Here is a 23,588-nt window from a genome sequence, read left to right on the forward strand (position 1 = left end):
GGCGGGTCGGCGTCCCGGGCGGGAGGGCCGCGGGACCGCCTTCGCGTCTGTGGTGGTCGGATCCCGCGGTCGTGTTTCCCCGGTGTCGTGGCCGTGCCTGAGGTTTCTGCCCGAGCCCACGAGAGAGCTCCCGTGCCCCTACCCTCGTGGGCCCCGGGTGTGCGCCCCCTCCTCACCGCTGCGTCCTGCCGACGCTTTCCCTCCGAGCGGCTCTCCGGCTGCGCTGGGGCAGCCCTGTCTGGAGCCCAAGCCGGCTCCGCCTTACTGGGGCGTCACCCCGGCCGCCGTCGGCCGGTGTCCGCCTCCCCCTGGTGTGTGCCTTCGCTTCGGGACCCCGTGGGTAGCCCCCGCGTGGGTCCTGGCGGACGTTGGAGTGGATGGCTCGGCCCAGCGTGTGTTGTGTGCGGTAAGAGAGTTCTGGGGCGCCGGGCTGCGGCGGTGGCGGCGGTGGTTGTGGGTGTCCCGAACCCCCGTGAGGTGTGTGGGGTGCGCTAAAGGCCAGGTGGCCGCTGCAGGTGCCGCGCGGGACCGCCCTTGTGCTCCAAGGCCACCGCCGGTGAGATCCCGTGGTGTGTGTCCTGGCCGCGGTCGGCTGTGCTCCAGGCGTGTCTCCGGGCCCTCGCGGTGGCCCGCCACCTCCTGTCCCCGCTCGCTGCCTTCGCGGCGTGTTTCCCGGTCACCTCGGCCTTGCGCCGTGATCTCGTGTCCTTCGCGAGCCGGCTCTTCCGCTCCTTGTCCGCGCCCCCCAGGTGTGCGCTTCGCTTCCGGAGCCCCGTCGCGGCCTTCCCCGAGGCGTCTTGTGTGTCGACGTGTGGGGGAGCGGCGTGTCCGGCGCCCGCCTGGCGTGCCCTGTTCGGCGTGTGCCTGCGCCCGACTGCGCCCGGTGGTCTCTCCCGGCCATCCGTGGTGGGAAGAAGAAGGTCGACCTCCACTGTGCCGGCTGCCCGACACCTCCCCGGGTACGGGGGGTGGGGTCCGTTCCCGGTGCGCCGTCCCGCGGGGTGTGTGGGTGCTGCCGGACGGCCTCCGTTCGCCTTTGGGGCCGTCGTTGGGGTTGGGGCGGGTGCCGGTCACCCACCCCCTCTCCTCCTGTGCCTGTCCCCGCGCCCGCCGTTGGGCTCGGAGTCCGGCCTCGGCGGGGACCCGGGCCTCGACCGGGCGTCGTGACTGTCCCGGGTTGGGCACCCCGGGCAGCCTCCCGCTCGCCACCGGGAACGCCTGGGCCCCGCCCCGCGAGGTCGGGAACGCCGGCTCCCTCCCGGCTGCCCGGCACGGGTCGTGTGTTCTGCCGTCCCCCGCCTCGAAAGCGGTGGCGGAAAGGGGCAGAGGGTGTGTCGTGGTGGCGGGCCCGTCGGTGGGGAGCGGAAGGTGGGGGCGGCGCGTGTGGCGTGCGCGTGGGACTCGTTCCCCGCGCTCCCGTACCCGCCCCCTCCTTCCGTCGCGCCGCCGCCGCCCCGCGCCCCTACCCGGTCTCGCGCCGGCTCGGGGTGTCGGGGGCGCGGGGCCCCCCGGGGCCCGCCGCGCTCTACCTACCCGGTTGATCCTTCCAGTAGCATAGGCTCGTCCCGAAGGTTAAGCCGTGCATGTCGAAGTACGCACGGCCGGCGGACAGTGAAACTCCCCAGGGCTCGTTAATCGGTGATGGTTTCTTTGGTCGCTCGCTCCTGTCCGACTTGGATAACGGGGGGTAATTGGAGAGCTGTTTACTGCATGCCGAGCGCGGGGAGGATACGTGCATTTTTCAGCTCAGAAACAACCCGCTCAGCCCCGCCCCGGCTGGGGCGCGGGCGCCGGTGGCTTTGGTGTCACGCTAGATAACCTCGGGCCGATCGCACGACCGACCCCCCCCACCCCGTGGCGGCGACGACCCGTTCCAACGTCTGCCCTATCAACTTTCGATGCTAGTCGCCGTGCCTACCGTGGTGACCGCGGGTGACGGGGAATCGGGCAGGGTTCGATTCCGGAGATGGAGTCTGAGAAACGGCTACCACATCCAAGGAAGGCAGCAGGTGCGCAAGTTACCCCGCTTCCCGACCCGGGGAGGGAGTGACGAAAATACTCCAGGACTCCTTGGAGGCGCTGTCACTGGCGTGAGTCCGGGTGAGATCCCTGAACGAGCATCCGTCGGACGACAAGTCTGGTGCCGGCAGCCGCGGTCGTTCCAGCTTCAGCAGCGTCTATTAAAGTGCCTGCAGTTCAAAAGCTCGTAGTTGGCTCTTGGGAGCGGGGCGGCGGTCCGCTGCGAGGCGAGCCACCGCCCGTCCCCGCCCCCGCCCCTTGCCTCCCGGCGCCCCCTCGGTGCTCTCAGCCGAGTGTCCCGCGGGGCCCGAAGCGTTTCCTTGGGAAGAATGAGTCTTCAAAGCAGGCCGGAGCAGACCGGATACCGCAGCTAGGAGTCACGGAATAGGACCGCGGTTCTGTTTGTGGGGTTTGGGAACCGAGGCCACGGTGAAGAGGGACGGCCGGGGGCATTCGTATTGCGCTGCTGGAGGTGAAATTCTGGGACCTGGGCAAGACGGACCAGAGCGGGAAGCGTCTGCCGAGAATGTTTTCATTAATCCAGAACGAATGTCGGAGGTTCGAAGACGATCGGATACCGTCGTAGTGCCGACCATAGACGCGGGCGACTGGCGATGCGGCGGCGTTATGCCCGTGACCCGCCGGGCAGCTTCCGGGAAGCCACAGTCTTTGGGTTCGGGGGGAGTATGGGTTTCAAAGCTGAAACGGAGGAATGGACTGAAGGGCACCGCCGGGAGTGGGGCCTGTTGGCTTCATTGGACTCAAGACGGGAAACCTCACCCCGACACGTACGGGATGGACAGAATGATGGCTGTTTCTCGATTCCGTGGGTGGTGGCGGCGTGACCCTTCTTAGTTGGTGGAGCGGTTCTGGTTAATTCCGATAACGAACGAGACTCGGGCATGCTAACTAGGGATGCGACCCCCGAGCGGTCGGCGGCCCCCAGCTTCTTAGAGGGAGAAGTGGCGTTCAGCCACCTGAGAGGGAGCAGTTAACAGGTGTGTGATGCCCTGAGACGTCGGGGGCTGCACTAGCGCTGCACTGAATGGCTCAGCGTGTGCCTAGCCTATGCCGGCAGGCGCGGGGAACCCGTTGAACCCCATTCGTGATGCAGATCGGGGATTGCGATTCTTGCCCGTGAACGCGGAATTCCCAGGAAGTGCGAGTCACAAGCCCGCGTGAAGTCCCTTCCCTGTGGACACACCGCCCGTCGCTACTGCCGATTTCATGGTTTCGGGGGCCCTCGGATCGGCTCACGGCCCTGGCGGAGCGCGGAGAAGACGGTCGCACTGGATTAGAAGGCAAGGAACAAGGTTTCCGTAGGTGAACCTGTGGAACGATCATGAACGGAGAGGCGAGAGGCCGCGGCCCCCCGTGCCCTTCTTGCTCGACTGACCCTGTGTGGCCCGTGCGCCGGTGGGGCCCTGCGGGCCCTGAGACCCGGTGAACTCGGGAAGGAGAGACGGGCGAGATCTCGTGTGTGCGTGTAAGCGTGTGTCGTGGATGGATGTGGGGAGCTTGTCGGCGGGGGGGGGCCCTGGCCGGCTGCGACTGAGGTCGACCAGCTCTCCGCAGCGGCGCCGACTTAGCCCCTGGCCCGCTGCGGCTGAGGTCGCCCGTCAGGCTGCCAGGGGCAGTCCCTCTGAGGTGCTGATGAGGGGTTAGACGTGATGGCGACACGTCTTTCCCCACCCCCACCCACCTCCTCTTTGCGGCGTCACTGAGACTGCCCGCGCCCAGCTGCTCCTCCGAGTTGCTTTTCAGCCCACTCTCAGCGTTCACAGGGGTGAGGGGTCGAGAGGTCGACGCTGTGTTTTCTGTGTAGGGACCGTGGCCGTGGGATTTTGTCTGCGTGGTGTGTGTTTTAACTTTTTTGAGACGGAGTTTCGCTCTTGTTACCCAGGCTGCAGTGCAATGGCGCGATCTCGGCTCACCGCAACCTTCGCCTCCCGGGTTCAAGCAATTGTCCTGCCTCAGCCTGCCGAGTAGCTGGAACTACAGGCGTGCACCGCCGTGCGCAGCTAATTTTTGTATTTTTAGTAGAGACGGGGTTGCATCATGTCAACCGGGACGGTCTCGATCTCTTGACCTCGTGGTCCACCCGCCTCGGCCTCCCAAAGTACTGGGATTATAGACGTGAGCCACCGGGCCCGGCCTTTTTTTTTTTTTTTTTTTTTTTTTTTTTTTTTTTTTTTTCCTCCAGACGGCGTTTCACCATGTTGGTCAGGCTGATCTTGAACTCCCGACCTCTGGTGATTAGCGCGACTTGGTCTCCAAACTGCTTGGATTACAGGCGTGAGCCACCACGCCCGGCCTATTGTATTGTTTGGTGGTGGTTTTTTCTTTTCTTTTCTGAGACGGGGTCTCCCTCTGTTTCAGCAGGTTCACCAGGCCGGTCTCGAACTCCCGACCACGTGATCCGCCCCGACCTCACGGCACCGTCGACCGCCCCTCCCTGGACTCAGGTGATCTCCTCCTCCTCCTCCAAGTAGATGAGACTACAGGGTTCCCATAATGCCGGGAGGTAGGTCGCACGCTTGCACTTCCAGCGTGTGTGTGTGTGAATGTATGTGTGGGGAGGCGAGGGAGGCGAGGGGAGGCGAGGGAGGGGAGGCGAGGGGAGGGGAGGCGAGGGGAGGGAGGCGAGGGGAGGCGAGGCGAGGCGAGGGGAGGCGAGGGGAGGGAGGGGAGGCAGAGGGGAGGGAGGGGAGGCGAGGGGAGGGGGAGGGAGGGGAGGGGAGGGGAGGCGAGGGGAGGGAGGGCAGGGAGGGGAGGACAGGGAGGACAGGGGAGGGGAGGGCAGGGAGGGGGAGGGCAGGGAGGGCAGGGGAGGGCAGGGAGGGCAGGCAGGGGAGGGAGGGGAGGGGAGGGGAGGGGAGGGGGGGAGGGAGGGGAGGGGGGGCGAGGGGGAGGGGGGCGAGGGGAGGGGGGCGAGGGGAGGGGAGGCGGGGCGAGGCGAGGGGTTCATTTTGACCTTGATTACCCTTTACCTTTTTTCTCGCCCTCTTATTTACGTTATTCTTACCGTTTCTTTTCACTTCTATGTGTTACACTGATTGTTCCTGGTTTCCTTGTTTAATTTTACATATGGATGGATTGATGGATTTATTTTTTTATTTTTATTAATTTTAATTTTTTTTTTTTTTTTTTTTTTTTTTGAGACGGAGTTTCACTCTTGTTACCCAGGCTGCAGTGCAATGGCGCGATCTCGGCTCACTGCAACCTCCACCTCCTGGGTTCAGGCAATTCTCCTGCCTCAGCCTCCTGAGTAGCTGGGATTACAGGCACGTGCCACCATGCCCAGCTACTGTTTTGTATTTTTAGTAGAGACGGGGTTTCACCATGTTGACCAGGATGGTCTCGATCTCTCGACCTCGTGATCTACCCGCCTCGGCCTCCCAAAGTGCTGGGATGACAGGCATGAGCCACCGCGCCCGGCCGGATTGATGGATTTATTTAGAGGAAGGTAGGGGGGGTCTCTCTCTCTCTCTCTCTCTCTCTCTCTCTCTCTCCCTTTTCTTTCTTCAGTCTTATTTTCTTCACGCTGGTGTGTGTGTGTCTGTCTGTGTGTGTGTGTATAAATACATCCACAAATCATAAATAACATGCGGTAATATGTATGCCAATAATCACATACTACATACGAAATGAATAATTCTTTGACATCTATGTTTATTTTCATTCACTTTGATGCTTATTTTAATTACCACCTTCGTTCACGCCCTCTTGCTTGTTTCATCTTACGGTGTCTTAATTCTTCCGTGTCATTCTTACGTTTATCCTGTCTTCGTTCGTTCGTTCGTTTAGTTAGAGGCAGGGTCTCAAGTATTTCTCTACAGCCATTCATTCCTTCTCTACAGCCATTCATTCCTTTATTTGAAGACAGGCTTGCGTTTATTTATCTAATTAGAGAGAGAGGCTCGCGTTATTGTTATTTACTTATTGAGAGGCCGGCAGGCGGGCATTTCTATATTCATTCATTCATTTTATTATTGGAGATAGATAGATAGATACATAGATAGATAGATAGATAGATAATACAGACGGGATTTCACCATGTTGGCCAGGCTGGGCTCGATGTTCTGTCGGCCTTCAGGTGATCACCCGCCTCAGCCTCCCGACGCACTGCGGGGATCACAGGCCTGAGCCACCGTGACCGGCTAGTCATTTCTTTCTTTATCTATCGATCGATTTCTTTAGAGGCAGGCTCCCTCGCATTGATTTGTTCGTTTGTTTCTTTGTTTATTATTTATTGGGGGAAGGCTCACATTTCGCATGTCTCTCTGACCCTCCCTCCCTCCCTCCCTCCCTCCCTCCCTCCTGTCTTGCCTGTCTCTCTTTAAAGGCAGGGTGTCGCTCGCTCTGACGCCCCGGGATCATTCCAGCCTCAACGCTTTGGACCGAGCCGTCATCCCTCCTCTGGTCCCTCCCGTCCCCACTATCTGGGACTACACGCGTGCGCCACGCCACCACGGGGGTTAACTATTGCATCGTCTTTCATGGAGGTAGGTATGTGACATGGGGTTTGGGGTTCCGCCATGTCGCCCAGCCTTGTCCGGAACTCCTCCTCTCCAGAGAGGCGTGCGCCTGCCTTGGCCTCTCCCAGTGCCGTTGTTACAGGCGTGAGTCACTGCGCCGAACTCCATCTCTGTTTGCCTGCCTGCCTACCTGTCTTACCTATCACCTTCTTAGTAGGCATGGGGTCTCGCTTTGTGGTCCACAGTCTGGACACGTATATTTCTATTTTTTTTTTCTTTTTTTTTTTTTGGAGACGGAGTTTCGCTCTCGTTACCCAGGCTTGAGTGCAATGGCGCGATCTCGGCTCACCGCAACCTCCGCCTCCCGGGTTCGGGCGATTCTCCTGCCTCAGCCTCCTGAGTAGCTGGGATTACAGGCACGCGCCACCATGTCCAGCTAATTGTTTGTATTTTTAGTAGAGACGGGGTTTCACCGTGTTGACCGGGATGGTCTCGATCTCTTCACCTCGTGATCCACCCGCCTCGGCCTCCCAAAGTGCTGGGATGACAGGCTTGAGCCACCGCGCCCGGCACGTATATTTCTTTTTCCACTTGGATGCTGAGGCCGATGATGATCGTTTACACGGGTGGAGGTGATGTCGACCCACAGCTCGAGATGATCTCAAACTTCTGCGCTCCGGCCGTCCTCCCACGTCGGCCTTTCGGACCGCTGCGATGACGGCCGTGAACGTGGAACGGGCCCGGTCCTGTTTGTCCCGTGTGCTCCTTTCCGGTCCCTGTTTCCGGCCCGGAGGCATCGTTGACAGTACGGGCCTTGCAGACGGAGCCGATTTTCACGCACGACTCACGATCCGGCCTTGCCTTTCCTGTGCCCCGAGCCCCATCGAGGGTGGCGCCCCTGATCTCTGATGGTGGTTTTCTATCGTGGAGAGAGCGCTGGCGTTGGCCGTGTGCACCTGCTTTTTTTTTTTTTGGACGGAGTCTCGCTCTCTGTTGCCCGGCAGGCGCGACCCCCACCTCCCGGGTTGGAGCGGTTCTCCTGCCTCAGCCTCCACGGCAGCAGGGACTGCAGGCACCTGCCACCACGCCCGGCTCCCTTTCCTCCCAGTAGAGACGGGGTTTCACCACGTGGGCCACGATGGCGCTCGCCTCTTGACTTCGTGATCCTTCCGCCTCGGCCTCCCGAGGCTTTCGAGGTGGGATTTCCGTGGGACGGGCGTGCTTGCGTGCGACCTGACGGGGCTTTCCAGATCCGTGTCCTGGCAGATGTCTCTGGCTCGGCGTCCCCCATATCGACTGCCTGACTTTTCTTCTTCTTCTAATTTTTTTCTCTCTCTCTAAGCTGGGCTCACCTTCCTACCCGTGTTGCTCGGTCGCTCAGGCTGGCTGGCCTCGACCTTATGGACTCTTTCTTTTTATTTTATGGTATTTCTTTATTTTTTTAAGACGGGGTTTCACCGTGTCGGTCGAGCCGGTCTTGAACTCCCGACCTCAGGTGATCCGCCCGCCTTGGCCTCCAAACTGCTTGGATTCCAGGCGTGAGCCACCGCGCCCGGCCTTGGCCCGTTTCAACTTTTGTATGCTTGGTGTTCCTATTCTATTTGCCAGGTGATGTGATGGAAGCTGCTGCCGCTTAGCTGTGTTGGGAACCTCTGTTCTTAGAACAGATTTTCATACTCCCTGAGACTTTCCCCTCCAAAAGAGCATCTCTTGAAAGATGGAGACGATTTAAAACATAAAGAGAAGCACAAAAAGCACGCAGTGGAAGTTTCTTTGGCCGCACTCCCAGGGCGTACCTTGGACCAGTAGGAGGGAGGGAGGGAGGGAGGGAGGGAGCGAGCCAGCGAGCAAGCTGCAGTGGGTGCGTGGATTGGTTAGATCTGGTGGGTTTTCCGTGCTAACTCCTCTCGGGAGGCCCAAAAGACCCGCCGGGAGCCTCCTCCCCAGGAGAACCGCATGGAGGCTGCTTTCAAATTGGCCAGCGAGAGTTTCGCCGGATGGCCTGGGAGGGCTGGATGGGACGAGACTGGACCGCCGGGGACTGTGCTGTTCTTCCTGGGTGTAGGGGCGGGTTGACTTACAGGATAAACGGCCCCGGCATGAAACGCGAAAACTCTAAGATGCATTTCTAGGGTGCCCGGGTATGAGAGTGTCACATAGGACGCCCTTCTTTCCGTCAGCAGCTTGCCTTTAGCTTCCTCAGCCGTCAGGACGACTTCCCATCAGAGCCTATTGTCCCCCCTTTTCTCACCGCAGAGATGACACACGAGAGGGAGAAAGAAAGAGCTCAATAGATGCCGCTTGGCCTCATCTGTGGACTCCTCAATCACCAAGAGACAGATGGGCGACTAGACGGAGACGCAAATCAAACACCATTTCTGGGTCCTCATGGTCGGAATGCGCTCTCTCTCTCTCTCTCTCTCTCTCTCTCTCTCTTTCTTTCTTCTTTTTCACCTGGCCTAAAGAGACACCCACTGAAAGTAAGAAAGAGAGAGCTCCTTCCAATGATTGTATTGATTTCAAGACAGCGTCTCACTCTGTCACCCTGGCTGGAGTGCAGGGGTGTCATCGTAGCTCACTCACTCACTGCAGTCTAGAGACTCCTTAGCTCCAGAGATTTTTCCGCCTCCAGAGTACGTGGGACCACAGGCATGCGCCACTGTGCCCAGATCATTCATTTCTTTATTTATTTATTCATTCATTCATTTGAGATGGGATTTCACTAAGTTGGTCAGGCTGGTCTGGAACTCCCGACCCCAGGTGATCCGTCCGCCTCGGCCTCTTAAAGTGCTGGGATGACAGGTGTGAGCCACCAGGCCCGGCCCCTCAGGTAGGTTTTTTTTGTTTGTTTGTTTGTTTTTGTTTTTTAAAGATGGGGTTTCACCATCGTTAGCCAGGCTGGTTTTGAACTCCTGACCTCAGGTGATCCACCAACCTCAGCCTCCCAAAGCGCTAGGATTACAGGCGTGAGCCACTGCGCCCGGCTTTCAGATCCGTGGTTTTTTATTTTTGAGACGGAGTTTCGCTCTCGTGACCCAGGCTGGAGTGCGATGGCGCGATCTCGGGGCTCACCGCATCCTCCGCCTCCTGGGTTCAGGCGATTCTGCTGCCTCAGCCTCCCGAGTAGCTGGGATGACAGGCACGCGCCACCGTGCCCAGCGAATGTTTTTGTATTTTTCGTAGAGACGGGATTTCACCATGGTGACCGGGATGGTCCGTTTTTAAATGTGTTTCTACAGACAGGGTCTCATCGGTTCGTCGCGATCCTCCTGACCCGGCGTCTCAGCGTTTTGGGATGACGGATGGGCTCCGGCCACACTGTGCCTGGTCTCCGGCGACCGATTTGCGACCACGACGGACGTGCTGATATTTTTTTTCTCTTTTTCATTCTTCTCTTTTTGAGATGGAGTCTCGCTCTGTGCCGGGCGAAGCGAGGCGCATCGCTTTGGAAGCAGCGGCGGCGCCGCCTTCTAGGGCCCCGTTCCGATGCAGAAAGCCCCGTTCCCCTTCTGGAGACGGAGGGGACAGCTCCCACCGCCTCGGGCTCCTCTCCGTTCATTCGGAAGCTGTTGCAGGCGCCGCCCCGCAGGAAAGCTGGCTGCCGCGGCTGGGGCTGGGAGGACGCGGTGGAGCTGGAAGAGTCTCCTCTTCTCCGGCTTCAGCCTTCAGTAGCCGGAACCGTAGGCGCGCACCACCACGCCCGGCCGCTTTTCCTATCTTCGGTACGGATGGGGTTTCGCCGTGTCGGTCAGGCTGGCCTCGAACTCCTGACCTCAAGTGATCCGCCCTCCTGGGTCTCCCAGACTGCTGGGAGGACGGGCGGGAGCCACCGTGCTCACGGGGAGAGGGGATCGATGGCGTCGATGCGTGGCAGAAACGACCTAAGGAAGGGCCGGCCGGCCGCGGTGAAAGGTGGCGGGGTGCGAGCTCGCTCTTTTTTCCTTTTCCCCGTTAGTGACTCAGTTAAGTCACTTGGACTTTGTGGCACCCCATCCCAAAGACGGATGTGTGGAATCCCACCGGGAGGGAGGGGAGACACGGATCGGGGTATCTGGCGACCTGGGCCTGGGGAGACCGTGGTCCTTCGCTGCTCATGGAAAGGCCACGTGGGGGCAGAGGGAGCGCTTTGCCTTTGGCCCTTTGAAGGTTCGCCTGAAACGTCAACTCGTCAGAGACGGATGAATCGGAGGACGGGCCGGACGCGTTTCGTTTCTGGGACCCGTCTTCACGGGAGCCCTGCGGAACGAAGGAAGGCCCCCGGGATGACTTGGGTGCCACAGGCTGTGTCTTCTCGGACTGTAGGTCCTGAGACCTTCGGCTCCGGGGAGGGCCCTGCTGGGCTTCCCCACTCGGCGTACGATTTGGGACGTCGAGGCCAGGCTCCCACTTGGATGGAAGGGGCGTGTTTCAGACTTTTCTCTCTGTCACTTGTGGCGTCTATACTTCTCGTAGTTCCCTGATAAAGGCCTGGACTGAAAAATGAACGGTTCAGGAAAGTCTTACCTAGCGAAACCCATGGTGGAGCAGGCGCAGAGGAAGGAAACTCATAGCCGGGCGCGGTGGCTCAAGCCTGTCATCCCAGCACTTTGGGAGGCCGAGGCGGGTGGATCACGAGGTCAAGAGATCGAGAGCATCCCGGTCAACATGGTGAAACCCCGTCTCTACTAAAACTACAAAGAATTAGCTGGGCATCGTGGCGCATGCCTGTCATCCCAGCTACTCGGGAGGCTGAGGCAGGAGAATCGCCCGAACCCGGGAGGCGGAGGTTGCGGTGAGCCGAGATCGCGCCATTGCACTCCAGCCTGGGTAACGAGAGCGAAACTCCGTCTCAGAAAAAAAAAAAGGAAGAAACCTCATGACCGTGGCATACATTTCTAGACATAGGACCTATCACGGTGTGTTGCTGTGAGTGATTTCTAAGACGTGGCCACTGTATCGCTACTGGGCTGGGACGGCAGTGGTGTTCTCGTGGTGAGACGCCGCGTGGAGCCACGCGCAGTGTGTGGACTCCGATCTTAGCGGTCAGATGTGGGTGCTCTGGGATTCGCCGAACTAGATTCCTGGCTGATTCACCAGAGGGTGGACTCTGGTGAACACGATTCAGAAATGCATACTAGGCCGGGCGCGGTGGCTCAAGCCCGTCATCCCAGCGACTCGGGAGGCTGAGGCAGGAGAATTGCCTGAACCCAGGAGGCGGAGGTTTCGGTGAGCCGAGATCGCACCACCGCACTCCAGCCTGGGCAACGAGAGCGAGCGAGAGCGGACAGTTGTGGGGCTGGGGGGAAGAAATGCAAACGTTGGGAGTGAAAACTTGACCCCGGGGCAGGAGGGAGCGTGCTGCGAGCTGTCTTCTTCTCCCTGTGAAATCCACGCTGTGGCCGGGAGCGTGGATGTCACGGACCTTCGTTTCCCTGTCACAGGTATTGCCACCCTGAGGCGGTGGGACTGGAGTCCACTCGGAAACGCTATGCACTGGACTTCCATCGTAGATAGGGCCCGTCTCCACCCCTCGCGTCCGTCCACACGCCCCCGCCCCCGGTCTCCTCTCCCTCCTCTCTAGCGGAATTGAAGTTCCCGATGAACGCATGGGCGGGTGCCTAGGCCGTGTCCCCTGGGGGCTCTGCTCAACTAGGTGCAGGCGGGCATCCCCTGAGAGAACCCCCTGGGCCCAGAAACGACCTGGTCCGAGCGGGATCGGGGAGAGGCCAGCGACACGGCGCGGCGTGCCTGAGCCGCCCCCTCCCGCCCCCCGCCCCCCGCCTCCCGCCCCCCCGCCTCCTCCACCTCCACCCCGACCCAGAGCGATCCACGGTTCCCGTCTTCTCCGTGTGACGCCTGCAAGCATCAGTTGTCTTCGGGCATCACCTAGCGGCCACTGGGATGGAAAATCGAGGTGGCGCGGAGGGAGGTCCGCACGACCGCTTCACGGAGCCTGGGGCAACCGGTTTCTCTTCCTCCCATCTGGGGACGCGTCCCTCTCTCCGCTGTTGCCTGGGGAACCTCCGCCCTGGCGGGGGCCCGGTTATTCTTTTATCAGCACTTTGTGTTTGTTTGTTGGTGTCTTTCATGCACACAGACTCTTCGACTTGGGCTTTATGAGGAGTTGGTTTATTTTTGAAGCCCCCTCCCCCACCGCTTTACTCCGAATCAGTGACTTTGTGAGCTGCGTTCCCCCCAACACCGCGTGGAAACGTTCTGGAGCCAGCCGGGTGGGCCCCCATCTTCTCTCCCCTCCCCCCACGCTTTCCCGGTTGACATTTGCATCGGTGATCGCCAGGCCTCACCTCACTCGGTGGCCACTGTTTTGGAAGATGGGGGGCTGGGGGTAGAGCAGGGTCTCACTTCCCCAGAGGCAGCTGCGGGCGGTGGCACAGCCTTTGGTCCGCGTGGGCAAGCGGGTGGGCGGGCTGGACTGTAGCGGTGGGGTTTCTTTTCACCCCGTTCACTCGTCAGGCCTCCCTCCCTCCCTCCCTCCCTCCCTCCCTAGGAGAGCTTCATCTTGGCTGGGTCTCAGTCACCTTTTATCATGATGTCTTCTTTTCTCCTTCTCCCGGCCAGCGTATTTGCAAAATGGGAAGGGCATCGTGGCTCCACCCTGGGCCGCAGTATTATTTGCCCAACGTAGACGTGCTATCTAAGAAGTCATGCTTTGCTCGCTGAAGATGACCGGAGGCGATGCCGGCCTCGGCACGGAATTCTAGGAAGGCGTACCTTTCCCTCGGGACGTGTCAGCTGCTGTCTTCCTCCAGAGGCTGAGTAGCGCTTTTGTGGATTGCTCGAGGTAGAGTGACAGCCTGTTGATGTCAGCTGCACTTCATCATGTGATAACCTGTTTTTTTGCCAGTTAAAACGAGCTCTCTCTTTCTCAGACTAAAAACTTGTTCAGGCTTTCTGTTAGCCTCCCGAGCTGGACAGACTCCATCTTAGCTTCTACATTTTCGTTATTTCCCCACCATTCCGAATGGAACCAGACTATGTAACTGGGGCGGGCTGGCACTCGGGCACCTCCCGGAATGCATTTGTTGATAAGAGGCCATCTAGCAGAATGGTGGTCAATGTGTGCATTCAACTGACAGAGGAAAACTGATGTGTGTTTGCGGCAGTTCGGAAACTTTTTCCTCGGAGAATGTAGCAACAGTCATTTCCAGCCCTATAGTGGCATATAAGAGTTAGCAGTAAGAATGCGTTTAAGAGCCGGGCGCGGTGGCTCAAGCCTGTAATCCCAGCACTTTGGGAGGCCGAGGCGGGTGGATCGCGAGGCTGACAGATCGAGACCATCCCGGTCAACATGGTGAAACCCAGCCTCTACTAAAAATACAAAAAATTAGCTGGGCATGGTGGCACGTGCCTGTAATCCCAGCTACTCGGGAGGCTGAGGCAGGAGAATTGCCTGAACCCAGGAGGCGGAGGTTATGGTGAGCCGAGATCGCGCCATTGCACTCCAGTCTGGGTAACGAGAGTGAAACTCCGTCTCAAAAATAGAATGCGTTTAAAATGAAAGACCCGGTTCTCAAACAAACTGATCTGCTGTGTGTTGGTTCCTTTTGGTACTTGTATCTATATTTAGATTCGCCGAGTTAGAAACACGTTTCTTCTAAAAGCTGCGTTTGGACATTCCAGAGTGGATGGGAGTACAGGCTGTAATGAGGAATATCTCGCTCTAAAACAAAAACGGAGTTATCTAGCAGAATGATTGTCAATGTGTGCATTCAACTTACAGAGTTAAACTCATGTGTGTTTGCAGCAGTTCAGAAACCTTTTCTTTGGAGAATGTAGGAACAGTCATTTCCAGCCCCATAGTGGCATATAAGAGTCAGCAGTAAGAATGCTTTTAAAACACAAAAGACGTGCTTCGTACAAACTGATCTACTGTGTGTTGGTTCCTTTTAGGAAGTTGTATCTATGTTTAGATTCAGCGAGTTAGAAACACGTTTCTTCTAAAACCTGCGTTTGGGCATTCCAGAGTGGATGGGAGTACAGGCTGTAATGAGAAATATCTGGCTCTAAAACAAAAACGGAGCTATCCAGCAGAATGGTTGTCAATGTGTGCATTCAATTTAGAGTTAAACTGATTTGTATTTCAGGAGTTCAGAAACCCTGTCCTTGTAGAATGTAGAAACAGTCATTTCCAATTAGCTGGGCATGGTGGCACGTGCCTGTAATCCCAGCTACTCGGGAGGCTGAGGCAGGAGAATTGCCTGAACCCAGGAGGCGGGGGTTCCGGTGAGCCGAGATCACGCCATTCCACTCCAGCCTGGGTAACAAGAGGGAAACTCCGTCTCAAACAAACAAACAAAAACAGAAAGAAACAGTCATTTCCAGCCCTATAGTGGCATATTAGAGTTAGCAGTAAGAATGCGTTTAAAACACAGAAGACCCGCTTCTTACAAACTGATCTGCTGTGTGTTGGTTCCTTTCAGGAAGTTACATCTATGTTTAGATTCAGCGAGTTAGAAACACATTTCTTCTAAAAGGTGCGTTTGGAGATTCCACAGTGGATGGTGGTACAGGCTGTAGTGAGAATTATCTGACTATAAAACAAAAACGGAGCTCTCCGGCAGAATGGTTGTCAATGTGTGCATTCAACTTACAGAAGTAAAGGGATGTGTGTTTGCAGGAGTTCAGAAACCCTTTCTTGCTTGCTTGCTTGCTTTCTTTCTTTTTTTGAGACAGAGTTTCTCTCTTGTTACCCAGGCTGGAGTGCAATGGCGCGATCTCGGCTCACCGCAACCTCCGCCTCCCGGGTTCAGGCAATTCTCCTGCTTCAGCCTCCTGAGTAGCTGGGATTACAGGCACACGCCACCATGCCCAGCTAATTTTTTGTATTTTTAGTACAGACGGGGTTTCACCATGTTGGCCTGGATGATCTCGATCTCTTGGCCTCGTGATCCACCCGCCTTGCCTCCCAAAGTGCTGGGATTACAGGCTTGAGCCACCGCACCCGGCCAGAAACCCTTTCTTTGGAAAATGTAGAAACAGTCATTTCCAGCCCTATACTGGCATATAAGAGTTAACAGTAAGAGTGCGTTTAAAACACAGAAGACCCGCTTCTTACAAACTGATCTGCTGTGTGTTGGTTCCTTTTAAGAAGTTGCAACTATGTTTAGATTCAGCGAGTTAGAAACACATTTCTTCTAAAAGCTAGGTTTCGACATTCCGGAGTGGATCGGAGTACAGGATGTAAAGAGAAATATCTGGCTCTAAAACAAAAACGGAGCTATCCAGCAGAATGGTTGTCAATGTGTGCATTCAACTTACAGAGTGAAACTGATTTGTATTTCAGCAGTTCAGAAACCCTTTCTTGGAGAATGTAGAAACAGTCATTTCCAGCCCTATAGTGGCATATAACAGTTAGCAGTAAGAATGCCTTTAAAACACAGAAGACCCGCTTCTTACAAACTGATCTGCTGTGTGTTGGTTCCTTTTAGGAAGTTGCAACTATGTTTCGATTCAGCTACTCAGAAACACATTTCTTCTAAAAGCTGCCTTTGGACATTCCAGAGTGGATGGGAGTACAGGAAGTAAAGAGAAATATCTGACTCTAAAACAAAAACGGAGCTATCCAGCAGAATGGGTGTCAATGTGTGCATTCAACTTACAGAGTGAAACTGATTTGTATTTCAGCAGTTCAGAAACCCTTTCTTGGAGAATGTAGAAACAGTCATTTCCAGCCCTATAGTGGCATATAACAGTTAGCAGTAAGAATGCGTTTAAAACACAGAAGACCCGCTTCTTACAAACTGATCTGCTGTGTGTTGGTTCCTTTTAGGAAGTTGCAACTATGTTTCGATTCAGCTACTCAGAAACACATTTCTTCTAAAAGCTGCCTTTGGACATTCCAGAGTGGATGGGAGTACAGGATGTAAAGAGAAATTTCTGGCTCTAAAACAAAAACGGAGATGTCCAGCAGAATGGTTGTCAATGTGTGCATTCAACTTACAGAGTGAAACGACACCTCCGGGACAGATGAATATGGTGGGTGCAAGTTCGGAGGTGAGGCGGGTACTTTGCTAGAGCCGAGGAGTTCAAGACCAGCCCAGGCATCAGGCTGCAGTGCATTCGTCTGGCCAAGGCCCATGGCAGCCTCCACTTCCCGACCTCAGGCAATCCTCCCACCTCGGGCTCCAAAAAAGCTAGGACTACAGGCGCCTGCCGTCACGATGCCCGGAGAACTTTTTTTTTTTTTTTTTTGAGACGGAGTTTCGCTCTTGTTACCCAGGCTGCAGTGCAATGGCGCGATCTCGGCTTACCGCAACCTCCACCTCCTGGGTTGAGGCGATTCTCCTGCCTCAGTCTCCCGAGTAGCTGAGATTACATGCACGCGCCACCATGCCCAGCTAATTTTTTGTATTTTAAGTAGAGACGGGGTTTCACCATCTTGGCCTGGATGGTCTCGATCTCTTGACCTGGTGATCCACCCGTCTCGGCCTCCCAAACTGCTGGGATTACAGGCTTGAGCCGCCGCGCCCGGCGTTTTTTTTTTTTTTTTTTTTTTGAGACGGAGTTTCGCTCTTCTTACCCAGGCTGGAGTGCAATGGCGCGATCTCGGCTCACCACAACCTCCGCCTCCTGGGTTCAGGCAATGCTCCAGCCTCAGCCACCTGAGTAGCTGGGATTACAGGCACGCACCACCACGCCCAGATAAGTTTTTTGTATTTTTAGTAGAGACGGGGTTTCAACATTTTCACCGGGATGGTCTCGATCTCTCGACCTCGTGATCCACCCGCCTCGGCCTCCCAAAGAGCTGGGATGACAGGCTTGAGCCACCGCGCCTGGCCTTCAACTTCATATTTGAATTGGATCCTCTGTAGATGTCCTAAGCCCAAGAGAAAACAGTGTGCTTTATGAAGTTCCATTATTGTCCTTTTTAAAATATTCGAACCATGCGAAACCAATCAGCCTTTTCTGACAAGTTACCTAAGAAATTTTTCTTTAAACTGAACGGTATTGAATGTCAGACTAAATTTTTAAAGTGACATTCTGATTATAAAGAAAAAAGGAATTCCTAACTGAAAATACTTGGAGTTTGCCTGCTGAAAATTTAGCTTGTGGAGATGTGAGAAAAAGATTTAAGCGTTGGCAAAAGATTGCAATAAGGTAAACGATGTGGTTTTCTCAGGGGTGATTTTGCAACTTGAAACATTCCAAAAAGAATTACTGATCACAAAGTTTCTTTTAGCTTCTAGCCCTGAAATGCTTGGCATACATAAAGCTCTTACAGATATTTGGATAAATTAAATTTATATTGACATTTTCTTCTTCTTCTTCTGCTTATTATTATTATTATTTTTTTTTTTTTTGAGACGGAGTTTCACTCTCGTTACCCAGGCTGGAGTGCAATGGCGCGATCTCGGCTCACCGCAACCTCCGCCTCCTGTGTTCTGGCAATTCTCCTGCCTCAGCCTCCTGAGTAGCTGGGATGACAGGCACGCGCCACCATGCCCAGCTAATTTTTTTTGTATTTTTAGTAGAGACGGGGTTTCACTATATTGACCAGGATGGTCTCGATCTCTTGACCTCGTGATCCACCCGCCTCGGCCTCCCAAAGTGCTGGGATGACAGGCTTGAGCCACCGCGCCCGGCTATATTGACATTTTCTATAAGTTGGCCTAGGTTTCTAGCTTGTGTGGGTATGTGTAAAACAGGGAACATTTTGAGGCATTCCATTTTACAACTGATAGATGCTGACATCAACCTGCCCCTTTCTACACTCTATTCTTGAAAGTTGAATCACAGTGAAATTTTAAAAGTGGATTTTTTTCTCATAAAAAGCAGAAGTTTCTCAAAAAGGTAATAGTAGAATTATCATATGATGCAAAAACTCGACTCCTAACTATACACCTAAAAGAATTAAAAGTAGGGACTCAGCTACGGATACATCAGTGCTCATTCTAGCATGATTCAATCGCTGAAAGGCAGAAAAACTCACATGCCCATCCGCAGGTGAATCAATTAATAAAATAGGATACATTCATATCATGGAATAGGATTCATCCTTTAAAAATAAAATTTTGATACATGCTATAACATGGACGAACCTAGAAAACATGACAGGTGTCATAAACGAGACACAAAAGAAAAAAATGTGGCATGATGATCCTTATGTAAAACATCTAGAATAAGCAAATTCATAGAGACAGAAGGTAGGTTAGAGGTCATCAAGGACCATAGAGGGGGTGGGGGCAATCAGGCGTTCTTGTTTCACGGTCCAGAGTTTCTGCTTGGGGAAAATGAAAAAGTTGAGAAGTAAATCGTGGTGATGGTCGAACAACATTATGAATATAATTAATCCCACCAAATTGTATACTTAAAAATAGCTTGAATGGCAAAATTTATACTATGTGTCTTTTACTACAATAAACAATTTTAAACGAGGTTTCTTCAAACTCATCCTCCAACAAAGTAACAAATACTCCTTGAAGAAAGCTAGGAAAACTTTAAAAAGTAAAATGAAATGAAAGCCACCTGTTCTTCCACCAAGTAGTGATAACATGTGATTAATGTGTTGTACAATTTGCTCTTCTGACCAGTAGTATAGATACATGCAGATACACACACACACACACACACACACACACACACACACACACACAAAGTCTCTGAAACCAATGAGAATAAATTCCATAGAAATATGACATCGGACCAATGATAGTATTGGTATATAAAGGAAAAAAGAGCCGGGCGTGGTGGCTCAAGCCTGTAATCCCAGCACTTTGGGAGGCCGAGGCGGGTGGATCATGAGGTCAAGAGATCGAGACCATCCCGGTCAACATAGTGAAACCCCATCTCTACTAAAAATACAAAAAATGAGCTGGGCATGGTGGCGCGTGCCTGTAATCCCAGCTACTCGGGAGGCTGAGGCAGGAGAATTGCCTGAACCCAGGAGGCGGAGGTTGTGGTGAGCCGAGATCGCGCCATTGCACTCCAGCCTGGGTAATGAGAGCGAAACTCCGTCTCAAAAAAAAGATTATATATATATAAATGCATTCTGGAGCCAGGCACAGTGGTGTGTGCCTGCAGTCCCGGCTACTCGGGAGGCTGAGGCTGTTGTACTATCAACTGCCAGGTCTTAATCTTTCCATTATTTTGAACCCATGCGGTGAACGTTTCCCTCGAAAGGGCAGGTTGGTGCTCAAAATGTTTTCACCTTTTGGGCTCGATGCGATGGCTCACGCCTGTAATCTCAAAATTTTGGGAGGCCAAGGGGGGCGCATCACAAGATCAGGAGTTCAACACCAGCTTGGTAGACATGGTGAAACCCCGTCTCTACTAAAAATACAAAAATTAGCTGGGCGTGGTGGCACGTGCCTATAATCACAGCTACTTGAGAGGCTGAGGCAGGACAATCTCGTGAACCGGGGAGTCGGAGATTGCAGTGAGCCAAGATGGTGCCACTGCACTCCAGTCTGGCAACAGAGCAAGAGTCTGTCTCAGAAACCATAAAAAATGTTTTCACCCTTTGTTGCGTTTCAGAGTTCAGATTTGTTTTTATCAGCGATGTTCAGTCTGTACTAAAACACCTGTGTAAGGTGTAAAAGAGCATCCCTGACCGACCTTCCTTCCTTCCTTCCTTCCTGCCTCCCTCCCTCCTTTCCTTCCTTCCTTTTCAGACAGAGTCTTGCTCTGTTGCCCAGGCCGCAGAGACTTGATCTTGGCTCACTACAACCTCTGCCTCCCACGTTCAAGCAATTCTCCCACATCAGCCTCCCAAGTAGATGGGATGACAAGCACCTGCCATCACACCCAGCTGATTTTTGTATTATTAGTAGAGATGGGGTTTCACCATGTTGACCGGGCTGCTCTTGAACTCCGGACCTCAGGTGATACACCCATCACGGCCTCCCAAAGTGCTGGGATTATAGGCCTGAGCCACCACGCCTGGTCGTCTTGGACACTTAGCAGTAACTGCCAGTTGGCAGGGCAGGAAACAGTGGTCCCCTTGCATGTGATTGAACAGAAAGGTTTCCGTGGATCTTGGAATAACGGTGGGGCAGGGTGATGGTATTTGCCTTGAGGGCAGGTGACAGATGAGGTGGGGGCTGTCAGCAAAGGAACAACTTGGTCATAACAGGAATTGAAAAGAGGCCAACTCTTTCTTTTCTATTTACTTATTTTTTATTTATGTATTTATTTTTTTTTTTTTTTGAGACAGAGTTTCGCTCTTGTTACCCAGGCTGGAGTGTCATGGTGCGATCTCGGCTCACCGCAACCTCCGCCTCCTGGGTTCAGGCGATTCTCCAGCCTCAGCCTCCTGAGTAGCTGGGATGACAGGCACGCGGCACGACGCCCAGCTAATTTTTTGTATTTTTAGTAGAGACGGGGTTTCACCATGTTGACCGGGATGGTCTTCATCTCTCGACCTCGTGATCCACCCGCCTCGGCCTCCCAAAGTGCTGGGATTACAGGCTTGAGCCACCGCACCCGGCCAGAAACCCTTTCTTTCAAGAATGTAGAAACAGTCATTTCCAGCCCTATACTGGCTTATAAGAGTTAGCGGAAAGAATGCATTTAAAACACAGAAGACCGGCTTTTTACAAACTGATCTGCTGTGTGTTGGTTCCTTTTAGGAAGTTGCAACTATGTTTAGATTCAGTGAGTTAGAAACACATTTCTTCTAAAAGCTGCCTTTGGACATTCCAGAGTGGATGGGAGTACAGGATGTAAAGAGAAATATCTGACTCTAAAACAAAAACGGAGCTATCCAGCACAATGCTTGTCAATGTGTGCATTCAACTTACAGAGTTTAAACTGATTTTGTATTTCAGCAGTTCAGAAGCCCTTTCTTTGGAGAATGTAGAAACAGTCATTTCCAGCCCTATACTGGCATATAAGAGTTAGCAGTAAGAATGCGTTTAAAAAACAAAAGACCACAGCCGGGCGCGGTGGCTCAAGCCTGTAATCCCAGCACTTTGGGAGGCTGAGGCGGGTGGATCACGAGGTCGAGAGATCGAGACCATCCTGGTCAACATGGTGAAACCCCGTCTCTACTAAAGATACAAAAAATTAGCTGGGCACGGTGGCACGTGCCTGTAATCCCAGCTACTCAGGAGGCTGAGGCAGGAGAATTGCCTGAGCCCAGGAGGCGGAGGTTGCGGTGAGCCGAGATCGAGCCATTGCACTCCAGCCTGGGTAACAAGAGCGAAACTCCGTCTCAAAAAAAAAAAAAAAAAAAAAAAAAAACAGAAGACCTGCTTCTTACAAACTGATCTGCTGTGTGTTGGTTCCTTTTAGGAAGTTGCAACTATGTTTTGATTCAGCAATTAGAAACACATTTCTTCTAAAAGCTGCCTTTGGACGTTCCAGAGTGGATGGGAGGACAGGATGTAAAGAGAAATATCAGGCTCTAAAACAAAAGCGGAGCTTTCCAGCAGAATGGGTGTCAATGTGTGCATTCAACTTACGGAGTTAAACTGATTTGTATTTCACCAGTTCAGAAACCCTTTCTTTGTAGAATGTAGAAACAGTCATTTCCAGCCCTATACTGGCATATAAGAGTTAGCAGTAAAAATGCGATTAAAACACAGAAGACCCGCTTCTTACAAACTGATCTGCTGTGTGTAGGTTCCATTTAGGAAGTTGCAACTATGTTTAGATTCAGCCGGTTTCAAACACATTTATTCTAAAAGCGACCTTTAGATATAGGAGAGTGGATGGCAGTACAGGATGTAAAGAGAAATATCGGACTCTAAAAAAAAAAAAAAACGGATCTATCCAGCAGAATGGTTGTCAATGTGTGCTTTCAACTTACAGAGTTAAACTGATTTGTATTTCACCAGTTCAGAAACCCTTTCTTTGTAGAATGTAGAAACAGTCATTTCCAGCACTATACTGGCATATAAGAGTTAGCAGTAAGAATGCGTTTAAAACACAGAAGACCAGCTTCTTACAAACTGATCTGCTGTGTGTTGGTTCCTTTTAGGAAGTTGCAACTATGTTTAGATTCAGCGAGTTAGAAACACATTTCTTCTAAAAGCTGCCTTTGGACATTCCAGAGTGGATGGGAGTACAGGATGTAAAGAGAGATATCTGGCTCTAAAACAAAAGTGGAGCTGTCCAGCGGAATGGTTGTCAATGTGTGCATTCAACTTACAGAGTTAAACTCATTTGTATTTCAGCAGTTCAGAAACCCTTTCTTTGGAGAATGGAGAAACAGTCATTTCCAGCCCTATGCTGAACACCATCACCATGTCCAATGCTACGGTCAATAGTAGCATTCGGCGTGTCTTTGGAGGGACCATCTACCGCCCTCCGGTGTCTCGACTTCCTCCTTCTGGCAGCAAGCCAGTCGCTACTTCCACCTGTTCAGGGAAGAAAACGCCCCGTGCCGGGGGGCAGGGAGCCGACACGGAGAACCCGGACCTCAGCGGCAGCATCCTGAGTGCGAGAACTTTCAAAGGCTTCGACAGCTGATGCTCCTCCTGGCATCCTCAATTCAACCCACATCCGGTCCTGAGAAGCCCTGAGCATCAACCAGCTGTGGCTTCCTGTGCCTCGACTGGACCTCATTTTATCAGGGAGGCTTTAGTTTTTCTTGAGCCTAGGTGTGCTCAAAACCCTAGCCTTGGACAGGCTCCGTGACCATGGGCCTATTTAGAGATGTCATGAGGGTTACAGATGAAAATCCACCACAGGTTTAGTGGTCCTACGAGACTTAGTTTTAAAAGTTTATGGCAGAAAGTGCAAATTTTCGCATATGGGGCCTGACTTCTTCTCTACCATAGATTCTACTTCCTGAAGTGTGATGAAAAGCTTGTTTTATTTCACCACTGTGTAGGAAAATTATTAACTGTGCCCATCCCTAAGGTAATTCTGGCTTGAGGACTTGTAATTAGTAATTAACATCTTTTTTGTTTAGGGATGTTCAATTAGTGCTTTGGCTGTCAGCTTTGCTCTCCCCTGAAGGCTTGTCCCCACCACACAGGACAGCCTTCTTCCTGATGAGAATGGCTGTGTGTGTCCCAAGTTGAGATGGCCTGCCCTACTACTGCCAAAGAGGTGACAGGAAGGCGAGCACTGCTTTGTTAGATCGTGTTCAGTTCTGTTGCGGAGTGCAACGCCCTTCGTGGGCGGTATGTATGTATGAACACACGT

The 23,588-nt window shown here is 53.5% G+C and overlaps 1 long non-coding RNA gene across 3 annotated transcripts in view; it reads left to right on the forward strand.

Annotated features, from left to right (window-relative positions):
* Positions 1-23,209, forward strand: part of LOC141583167 (uncharacterized) — a 29,884-nt gene extending 6,675 nt beyond the window's left edge. The window contains exons 2-4 of one of the 3 annotated variants that reach the window (XR_012515885.1): positions 4,402-4,543; positions 6,365-6,524; positions 22,613-23,209. This is a non-coding gene — a long non-coding RNA (uncharacterized LOC141583167). Of the gene's footprint in view, positions 1-4,401; positions 4,544-5,164; positions 5,486-6,364; positions 6,525-15,925; positions 16,013-22,612 lie in introns of those variants that run through there. The other 2 variants (XR_012515886.1, XR_012515887.1) reach the window with 2 other exon arrangements.
* Positions 23,210-23,588: the final 379 nt, after the last annotated feature.

This window comes from Saimiri boliviensis, assembly GCF_048565385.1.
Source record: "Saimiri boliviensis isolate mSaiBol1 chromosome 16 unlocalized genomic scaffold, mSaiBol1.pri SUPER_16_unloc_1, whole genome shotgun sequence".
Classification (NCBI taxonomy): Eukaryota; Metazoa; Chordata; class Mammalia; order Primates; family Cebidae; genus Saimiri; species Saimiri boliviensis.